Source organism: Phodopus roborovskii, unplaced genomic scaffold (genome assembly GCF_943737965.1).
Source record: "Phodopus roborovskii unplaced genomic scaffold, PHOROB, whole genome shotgun sequence".
Classification (NCBI taxonomy): domain Eukaryota; kingdom Metazoa; phylum Chordata; class Mammalia; order Rodentia; family Cricetidae; genus Phodopus; species Phodopus roborovskii.
The window spans coordinates 48,493,198-48,504,588 of NW_026126407.1; positions in this window are offsets into that span (position 1 = coordinate 48,493,198).

Genomic DNA, 11,391 nt, shown 5'->3' on the forward strand with positions numbered 1-11,391 from the left:
AATAGCAACAGCAAACACATAAAGGCACGGAGGTAGCAAGAGATATTCTGGAGCCAAAACCCCTCGGGCCTTGCCTATTTGAGATTCACCCATCAATGCCTTGCATTCTGGTGGCCCTAACTTCTAAAGTTCAGTTGCTACCTGCTTGCTCCTCTGACATGGCCACTAGCAGAGTGAAGAGATAGCTCAGCAGTTAAGAGCAGTTTTTGCTCTTACAGAGGACACACAGTTAGTTCCCAGTACCTGCATGGTAACTCACAATTATCTGTAATTGCACTTCTAGGGCATCTGCTGTCCTCTTCTGGCCTCTGCCTTCATGATACCAGGCATGCACATAATGTACATATATGTATGTCAGAAAACATTTACATGTGAAGATAAATTAATCTTTCAAAAACAGATATGGATTTACCCTTTCTAATTGAAGGGTGTAGTTCGTGTCTAGATTCTTGCCACCACAAACATAAGTGGGCATTTTCATTCAAGGTACATGGGGGCACAAGCTTGTTTTTCAATAATCCGCTTATCAGGTGGGGTTTCCTGCCACGGGACTCACACTTCCCACATCCTTCGCCTTAAAGTGGACTCAGAGACCCCTGTCATTTCAATGTAAGCTCCCTTTGGAGCTCACATTCCTACTTCACACACACAAACCTAGCCAAAAAAAAAAAAAAAATCCCATTAACACCACAAGAACCAACTCAGAGCCCTCTGAGTCAGGCTTATTAATTTACTGTTGTAACTGTATGTAATTGTATGCATCCACATATGTTGTCAGTATGTGTATGAGTGCTCACATGTGCCACATCATGTTCTTGGAGATCAGATATTGGTTGCCTGTCTCCCCCTTTACATGGATTCCAGGTATGAAACTCAGGTTGCTAGAGCTGGGTAGTACTTACTACTGCCTTTATCAGCTGAGCCATTCCAGCAGCGATCTCTCAAGTCTCACTCTTTCCCACCTCTGTGTGGCTAGGTTCCACTTCCAGGGTTAGCACCTAGCTTTGCTAGCTCTGCTGCTGACTAGAGTGCAACAGGAGTCTCCTTAGGTTCTGGTGGTCCACAGGAGCAGCTAGAGGATAACTACTCAATCTCTGTTCTTCAGGATGAAGACTCCAGAGTACATACTGCTAGCTTCTCTGGCCCTCTGCCAACAAGCTCCAGGAACCTCCCTGGAAGCACACAGCCTACTGTCCTTTCCCTGCTTCTTCCCAAATACCCTGCTCTTAGCTGAGTCCAGGGTTGGCTCCTGTCTGGCTCAAGTCCAAGACCACACTAATGTCAAAGAGACAACAGGGCTGCAGTGGCCAGAGAGAGCAGGCAAGGGCTGGATCCTGTCTATCAATTTACTTTTGAAGATTGATCTTATTATGAAACCAGGCTAACCTTGAACTCTCAACCACCCTGCCTCAGTCCAAGTGTAGGGATTACAGTTGTGTACCATCATAGCTATCCAAACTTCACATTTTGAGAAAACCACTGATTGTTTGAAAAGGAGAAAATTCTCAGTTCTTGGAATTTTCCAACTGCAACAGTAGATGCCAACTGACCACAAAGTAAGATTTTAACCCATGAGTAGAACAGCTTAGAATCTGGAACATTTCTCTGAGCAAAGGGTCAAGCAGTGTTCTCAGGCACAGGACTTGTGAGATCTGTGACAGGTTTTGAAACAGTTGAGATAAACATTAACAACAAAAGGAAAGACAGTTGCAGAAACGGACAGCAAAGGAGACTAAAGGTCACAGCAAAGGCTAATGTATCTTTAATAGATAACACATTCTAAAAGAAGAAAATGTATCCACAGTGACACAGAATTAACAGTTGTGATGCTATCTGATAGGTTTGAGAGAGGAGTAAAGAGAAGCTGCAAATGTTGATAAATGTGTTATCTTAGTAAGAAACATGTAGATGGAAATGTAGAAGAAAAGTTTCAAAAGGGAGAAAATAGGCAAAGAAAATGATTGAAGGATATAAAGTTACATTAGGATGAGAGGAACCAGTATGAGTAAACCAATTATTCTAATAAACACAGAGGGAACAACTGTAAATAGCCAGAAAGAATACAAATATCAGGCTGAGGATGTCCCTCGATGATAGAGTTTTTGCCTAATGTGCTTGAGGCCCTAGACTTGAGCCCCAGTGCCAAATTAGTTAACTGATTAAAATAAACTATGAGTAAGATATAAATATTGATTGTATCAAAATAAGCCCAGAAATATGCTGTCATAAGCAAAACGGGTGAGAGTTAGCTCTCTCTTAAGTGCCTCCTTTCTTTCTCCCCTAATGGCCCTGCCTAAATCTATGGTAAGACCTTTTCATAATAAACTCCAGATCAGCCTCAAACAACAAAAATAAGATATTTAATGCAAGTCTTAACCAGAGATGATTTCTTAAAGTTTAAGTGAATTGGATTTAATCACATTCAATTTTTTAATCTCATCAGAAAATCTCAAGAAAACGGAAAGCCAGCCAGATATAGGAGTCAGGACTATAATCCCAGTGATCAGAAAGCTGAGGAAGGAGGGCTGTGCAAGGTCAAGGCCAGCCTGGAGTGTAGTGAAGACTTGAAGACTGGATCAAAAGGAAAAATAAAAGATAATTTAAGAAAGGAAGGAAATAACACAATAAATAAACAAATTGATTAATTAAATAATTAATTAAATGTATTTAAGCGCAAAAGAAGCAGACTATTCTAGTGGCCAGGGAGGATGAAGTTAGGCTAGACTTTCACTGATAGGAGAAAGAAAGTTTGAACAAACACCTGTATGTGAACATTTATACCAACTTTACACACAGCCAAAACCTTCGAACAATGCAGGGCAGGTTCAGGTTTTTGTTTTGTTTTAAGTCAGGCTTTTTAAAAGCAACCAGATGGACAAACAATAGTCCATTCCGTAATGGAAAGAATCAAACAATGGTAGCAGCAGCGAGAGAAACTCAATCCACCATGTTCAATAAAGCATCCCGACTTTCAGTCAAGCACGGGTGCCTGTGATCATAGTCCTAGAGCCAGCACCATGGTCCTCCAGCTCTGTCTGTTTTCAGCTGGGGTATTTGACACTTCATGCCCACCATTCTACTTTTATGTCTATGACTTTGGTTTCTCTGGAGACCTTGTTACTGGAATCATACAGGTTTTGTTGCTGTTGTTCTTTTCCATTTTTTAAGCTTTATTTTATTCTTGTTGGACACCTTTATTTAATTCCAGCACTCAGGAGACTGAAGCAGGCAGAGTTCAAAACCAGTTTGGTCTATATAATGAGTTCCAGGACAACCAGGGCTACAAAGTGAGACTCTGTTTCAAAAAAACTAAAGAAGCAAACAAAATTAATTATATGGAGAGACAGAGAGAGAGAGAGAGAGAGAGAGAGAGAGAGAGAGAGAGAGAGAGAGAGAGAGAGAGTGACTTGAGTGCAGTGCTTAAAAAGACCAGAGGAGGCCAGGCAGTGATGGGACATACCTTTAATTCCAGTGCTTGGGAAGCAGAAACAGACGGATCTCTATGAGTTTGAGGCCATCCTGATCTACAATGTGAGTTCCAGTCCAGCAGGTCTGTTACAAAGAGAAACCCTATTTCAAAAACTGAAAAGAAAAAAAAAAAAAAAAGGATTGTGAGCTGTCACGTGGGTGTTGAGAATCGAACTCAGATCTCTACAAGAGCAGCAAGTAATCTTAACTATTAAGCCATCTCTCCAGCCCCATTTCTTGTCATTTTTGTGACTGACTTATGTTACTAAGCTACATCGGTAGTAGCAACAGGAACAGGGATGGGCAAGGCAGGACTCCCTGGAACCTCTTGGTGAAACCAGCTAGCATCCACACATCCTTTGCTGCCTCCAAACAGCTGCAGAGAATGCATTTCTCAGCAGCCATTAGACCCAGAACTACCACTACAAAGGGTCCTGGAGACTCCACCCTTGGGGGATCTCCATCAAAGGGATTCCTCTAACATGGCTGCCTTTCCTAACTTCATCCCACCACCCACCATGTCCCTGACCCTTACTTCTAACTCTGATGTCCCTCTAGCCAGTCACTGAGCACAGCCTCCCCTGGAAAACTCTCAAGGAGACGGCTGGGATATAAACGGGCTGGATGTGCTCAGACAACAGCATAGTGGCCTCCAGTCTCTGCAGGGCAGTGTCTGAGCCCACCTTGGCAGCCCTCATTATCCTCAGGGTGGTGGATGGTTTCAACTTCTTTCTTCAGTTGATAAATTTCATAGAGACTCTGTTACTCAAGTTAAACTCCAAAAATGCAGACTTCCAGCTCTTTCATAGACAGGAGTCCTTCAGGGAAGGTGGAAGATAGAGAAGCTTCAGGGAAGATGGAAGATAGAGAAGGCAAGCTCATTGTAGGGACATAGGGACACCTCCAAATACTTGAACTGAGGCTTCTTCTGCAGCCTGGGGAGGATCTCAGAGATTTTCCTTCCAGGACTCCATCCACAGGGCACCACCCTCTCCTTCAAGCCCAACCTGCTCTCATTCAAGGGCTATGAGGGAGCCATCATCCGTGGGCTACTTCAGGGTCACCTGTCCTTGCCTCTGTGGGTGGGTACCCACACTGTTATAAAGACAAGTGACCATCAGTCCCACCCAGGCCTTCTTTGGCCCTGTTAGATAGATGGGCACTCTTGAGCATTACAGACCTGAGCCCCATCCACACTGCATCACAGCAGGGCCAAAGAATCTAAGGCTTACAGAGAGGGGCATTATGGTATTCTCATAGTATGAGATCTGGACATCAGGGCCAGCCTGGGACCCAGGGTGAGAGTCTGGTCTTTCTCTTCTTGGTCAGGTGTTCAGCGCCCTCCACTGGCCTACAGGGTTCAGTTAAGATGAGACAAAGGGGGTCAGTTAGAGACCAGACCTGTAGAAGTGTGGACAGGATGAAGACACCCTCAGCTGCCTCCTCAGCATTCTATCTAAAACTCAAGCACAACCTGCAGAAGGTGCCTGGCCCCTTGTTTCCACCTCCTGGACAACATCTTCCTGGTCCATCAGCCATGAGTGACAGTACTACAGAACTTCAACCCAATGCCACAGCCCAGGCAATGTCACAGACCAGGCCAATATATTTTCTAATAAAACTGCCTTTCTCTGGAGCCCTTGGCTGGTGCCATGACACTTCTTAGTCTGGGGTCTGAAATTAAGAGTCCAGGAGCAGCTGGCATCAGGGCTTCTCTCTGTGCCTCAGGCTGCCCATAGATGTTTTCTTTCCTCCTTGTCATCCTCCTCCTCTTCTGCAGTTCATTTGGTTTTTGAGACAGTCTCTATGGGATTAAAGGCATGTGCCACCACAACAACCTCTCCTCAAACTCCTAGTACCCTGCTTCAGAGTGTGTTGCCATACCTAGTTTGCTTTTAGAAAATTTTAATTGAGTTGTTAAACACCAACATTAATAAAAATTCAAACCATATCAACTTTTTTTTTTCAAGACAGAGTTTCTCTGTAGATTGTCCTGGAACTCTCTCCGTAGACCAGGCTGACCACAGACTCACAGAGATCCACCTGCCTCTGTCTCCCGAGTGCTGGTATTAAAGGCACGAGCCATCAATGCCTAGTCACATCAATTTTTTAAAATCTTTTTTAGTTATTTTTATGTTATATCCTTACCAAAATTTTCCCTCCCTCCTTTCCTCCTAGTTCCCCCTCCCCTCCCACTCCATCCATTCCTGTTTCTCTTCATGGGTACCAACCAGCCATGTTATATCAAGTTGCAATGATATTAAGACTGGATGAGGCAATCTGATAGGTGGAAAGGGTCCCAAAAGCAGGCAACAGAGTCAGAGACAGCCCAGCTCCCACTATTAGGAGTCCCACAAGAAGACCAAGTTACACAACTGTAACATATAAAGAGGGCCTAAGTCATGCAGACTCCCTGGTTGTTGGTTCAGTCTCTGTGAAACCAAGTTAGTTGATTCCGTGGGTTTTCTTGAGCCCTTGACTCCACTGGCTCCTATGATCCTTCCTCACCCTCTCCCGAAAGTTTCCCCAGGCTCTGCCTAATATTTGGCTGTGGGTCCTGCATCTGTTTCGTAAGTTGCTGGATGAAGCCTCTCTGATGACAATTGGGCTAGGCCCCAATCTATGAGTATAGCAGAATATCATTTGGAATCACTTCACTGACTTTTTTTAATATATATATATATATATATATATATACATATATATATATATGTATACACACACACACGCGCGCGCGCGCGCACACCAGTCATGCTTGGTTCTACCCTAGACCTCTGGGCTATCCTGCCTGTGGGTCCTGGCCCTCAGGGGTGAGCTGGCTCTCATGGTTTGGGTCTCAAGCTGGGTCAGTCATTGGTTGTCACTGTCACCATTTTTGTGCCATCTTTACCCCAACACATCTTGTAGATAGGACAAATTGTAAGTCAAAGGATCTGTGGCTGGGATTGGTATCCCAGTCCCTCCACTGGAAGTCTTGCCTGGCTACAGGAGAGGGCTGGTTCAGGCTCTGTGTCCCCTCATATACAGATAGGTATTTCCATTGGACTAGTTTTCTCCTAGAGATACCCCCCAGATTCCAGTCATCTCCCCCTTCATCCTCCTCACACCTGATCCCTCCTGTTCCCATCTCCACTCCTCATCCAGACGCCCCCATCCAACAGCAATGTCTATTTCCTCTTCACAGTGAGATTCATGTGTCCCCCTTGAATCCTCCTTGTTCCCTAGCCTCTCTTGGTATGTGGATTATAGCATGGTTATCCTTTACTTTATGGCTAATGCCCACTTATGAGTGAGTGCATACTGTGTTTGTCTTTCTCAGCCTGGGTTACCTTACTCAGGATGATCTTTACTATCCACTTCCTGGCAAATTTCATGATGTCATTGTTTTTAAAGGCTGAGTAATACTCCATTGTGTAAAATCAAAACAAACAAAAACTTTCCTGTAGCTCAGGCTGGCCTTGAATTATACAGCCAAGAATGACCTGGAACTTTATTTCCTAAAGTTTTTAACCTTTATTTTATGTGTATGGGTGTTCTGTCTGTATGTATGTCTGTATACAATGCACATGCAGGGTCTATGGAGGCTAGAAGAGGGCTTTGGATACCCTAGGACTGGAGTTACAGATGGCTGTGGGCTATTGTGTGGATACTGAGAATTGAACCAGGGTCTTCTGCAAGAGCCTACCAGTGCTCTTAAACTCTTTTCTCCAATTCCTTCTAATCCTTCTGCTTCTGCCTCTGAGTGCTGGAATTACAGATATGCTCCATTGTGCCTATGTTTTGCTTGCTTGGGTTTTGCTTTTTTGATTTTGGTTTTTTGTTTGTTTGTTTGTTTTTTGTTTTGTGGGGGAATTTTTTGCTTGTTTGTGCCGGGGATCAAACTCAATCAAACTCAGATCTTCATGCATGCTAGCATGTACTTTTCCAAGAATTTGAAACATTAAGTTTAAAGAGATAGGAAGGTGGGGGCTCTATAGCTCAAGGGTTAGAGTACTAGGTGTGGGGGGCGGTGGAGTTAGATAGCTCATCAGGTAAAGGCATTTGCAGCCAAGCATAAATTTTCTTCTCCCCTTCCCTCTCCTGCCCTTCCTTCCCTTCCCCTTCTCTCCCTTCTCATCTTCCTAAGAGGCTAATGATAAGGATGGGATATGCAGCCTAGCATTCATGAAGGCCTGAGTTTTATATGAGCACTGTGTAAAGCAGATTCAGTAGTCCACACCTAGAATTCCAGCACTGGATAGGTTGGAAGTTTAGAAGTTTAAGATCATCCTTGGGTATTAGCAAATTCAAGGCCAGTCTGGGCCTCAAAACAAACAAAAAATAAAAGTCCCAAACCACTGAGACAAAAGAAAGCTAACCTTACAGCACGGGGGCCACAAGGAGACCCAGCAGAGCCCTATCAGTCTCTCTCCACTGTCTAGCCCAGGGCCACCACCATTCTGGGTTCTGCTCCCTGGTCTGTGGCTGCCTTTAGGGTCTCTGTGACCTTCAAAAGTCAAGCCTGCAGAGAAAGGATTGGGAGGCAAGAATACAATTCAAGTCAATACTACTAAGTAGCCAGTGTTGGTTCAAACTTAGGGAGACTGTAGTTTATTTTAGGCATATTTAAATACAATACAAGCTGGGTGGTGATGGTGTATGCCTTTAATCCCAGCACCTGGGAGGCAGAGGCAAGTGGATCTCTGAGTTCAAGGCCAGAATGGTCTGCAGAGTGAGTTCCAGGACAGCCAGCTACGCAGAGAAACCCTGTCTTGACAAAAAAAAAAAAAAAAAAAAAGTTAAACACAATTTGGTAAAAACATTTCTGGTGAAATTAACTAAATTCCATGTGCACAGTAAAACATACATAAATCTCCTTGAGTAACAAAGTAGACTAAATATCAGTTATGACTACATGGAATCTCTTTGTAAAGTCCATGTGACACCTTCCATAAAGATAGGTTTTATAGATTAGCTGAGAAAAATAAGCTTATGTTGAGTCTGAGTGAGTCTGAGGAGTGTCTGGTATAGTCTCTGGTCACACAGAGGTCACCAGGTTAGAAAAACATATCCTTTTCCAGCCTTCTGGGTGCTTAACAGGTGATTCATTCCTTTTATTGAAGGAACAACCTGATGTGCAAATATTCCAGGTTCTCCTAGTTCCCATGATGGGAAAGGGTGGGGGAACAACAGCTCTTCTGTGTGTGTTACAAATGCCAGAGACGCTGTCATGGTGACAATGGAAATAAAAATGGAGACTGAGGTTGAACTCTCTGACTTCGTTAGGAAGAAAAGATGTTCAAGAAAAAGACACAGATTTAATGAATATATATGTGGAGTTTACTAGAGTGACTTACAGACTGTGGTCTGGCTAGTCCAACAATGGCTGTCCCCAATGGAAAGGCCAAGAATCCAGTAGTTGTTCAGTATATGAGCCTGGATGTCCTAGGGGTTCTTCAGTCTATGTTGGAATCCTGAAGAAATAGGTTCTAATACCAGGGAAGTAATGTCTCAATGCAGGATTGATGAACTTGCAAGCAGGCAAAAAGCAAAAGCTTCTTTCTTTCCTGTCCTTTTATGTGTTTATGTGAGATGCCTCCAGAAAATGTGGCTCATATTTAGGGTCTTCCCATCTCAGAATTATATATATATATATATATATATATATATATATATATATATATGGGTCAGTTGGTGGAATGGTTTGGGAAGGGTTAGGAGTTAGGAGGTGTGGCTTTGTTGAAGGTGTATCACTAGGGCTGGTTCAGTTTTCAAAGGCTAATGCCAGGCCAAGTCTCTTTCTACTTGGTGCCTGTGGATCAGGCTGGTAAGCTCTCAGCTAGTATTCCAGTGCAGTGCCTGCCTACCTGCCCGAATGCCCACCTGACTCCATGCTCCCCATCATGACCATCACGGACTAGCCTTCTAAAACTGTACACAAGTTAAGTGCTCCCTTTTATAAGTCACCTTGGTCATAGTGTTTCTTTTAATTTTTATTTTATTTACTTATTTATTTCATGTACTCTGTCTGCATGTATGCTTTATGCCAGAAGAGGGCATCAGATCCCACTATAGATGGTTGTGAGCCACCATGTGGTTGCTGGGAATTGAACTGAGAACCTCTGGAAGAGCAGCTGAGCCACCTCTCCAGCCCCTGGTCATGGTGTTTCATTACATCGCTAGGACAATAACTTAGTTTTTCCAGCTCAAATATTCCAATCAAGAAAAACTCCCTCAAAGGTAATTCTAGATCAAGTTGACAACCAGGACTGCCCATAACAGCAAAGAAGGAAGGGTATGCTTACGTCTACATCTTCTGAGTCTCAGTCTGGTTAGGCTGGAAGGCCCTCTGGGTCAGGGTTATACCTTTAATGCACAGAGGAAACAAAAGGCTCCAGATCTGGGCTAGAGAAGGTTCCTATCCAGTTGTCATTCTTCATATGTTCTAGTTATTTGCCCTTAGCAGATAAAAGCAAGTGGCTAAACTTTCTACTACTCTGTAGGTGGCCTATGACTCAACTAATAATCTCTAATGAACACTTAAAAAGATTTATGTGCCTGAGTGTATTGCCTGAATGCATGTATGTACACCACATTCATGACTAAGATCAGAAGAGGGTGTCTTACAGATGATTATGGCCATCATGTAGGTTCAGGGAACTGAATCTGGCTCCTCTGCAAGACAAACAACAGTTCTTTACTGCTGAGCCATCTCTCTAGCCCTGATGCATAAGTTCAGATGAAGTACAATTTATCTAAGTCTGCTTTTGTTGTCTATGGGGTTTTTGTTTTGTTGTATGCCATCATATATATGCCAAATACCTTGTCAAACTTGCTCCCTGTTTCAAGAGTTTTATAGCATTAGCTCTAAGTCTCCATCCCAAGTTGGACAGACTAACTTTCATATATGGAATGAGGTAGGAATCCAAATTCATAGTTTTGCTTGTAAATCCAAATTCATAGTTTTGCTTGTAAATCCTTCATTGAAACCAGATCCATATTCACAACCTTGTATGCAGAGCTGGGCCCCAGCAGAACAGAAGAAAGCACTCAGGGAACATGGGGCCCTGCTCCTATGACAGGCAATGCTCCAACTGCTGATTCTTATAAGGTGATTGGGCAAAGGATGGGGTATTCAAACAGCCAAAACCCTTCACTGGGATTTATTGATTCTCCACAAACCTCTCACCCTACTTCTGTCTTGGTTTATCTTTTATATCCAGGGACTTGGCCTCAGTCAAGACCCCTGTCTACTGAAAATACATGTGCTGAAAAATAAGTTTTCTAGGTTGATGTAGTCTCCTACTCCATCCCAACCCAACCAACACCACAGCTGCCACCATTCCCAACATCCACCCTAGCACAAAGGTCTTTGGGCTTCACATCACATCTGCCAGAATTCGAGTTCTCTGTGCTGGCTGTTCTTAGCATCCAGGACCAAGGTCAAGGGTCTCCTGCATCCACTCAGCAAACAAAGTGGGAATTATGGCTTTACCTTACACTTTTCTGCTCTCCAGCTTTCTGTAACAGCTCCCTACGGCCCACAACAAACACAGCATTTCCAGGTGGCCTCTCTACCTCCAATTCCACCCTTCCCTTTGACCCCTGGTGATGTTGGGCTTCATCCTTGCAGAAAGCCCAACAGCCATGAATTTAGACCAGGCTCAGCTGTGGTGCTGTCTGAAAATATAGATTCCAAAGCAGACATGGTGTTACTTGTGCAACAATTAGGTGGGGAGTTCAAGGTCATCCTTGAGCTGGAGGCCAACCAACGCTAATTCATGAGACCCTAAGGGGAAAAAAAAAAATTACTGGGCCACTCAGAGACATTGGCCTCCCAGCAGGCTGTAGGCCACAATCAAACAATCTACTGTTGACTTTGATCCCTGATAATACACAGGACAGGAGCCATCAGGTTTTCTTTTGTTGTTGTTTTGTTTGTTT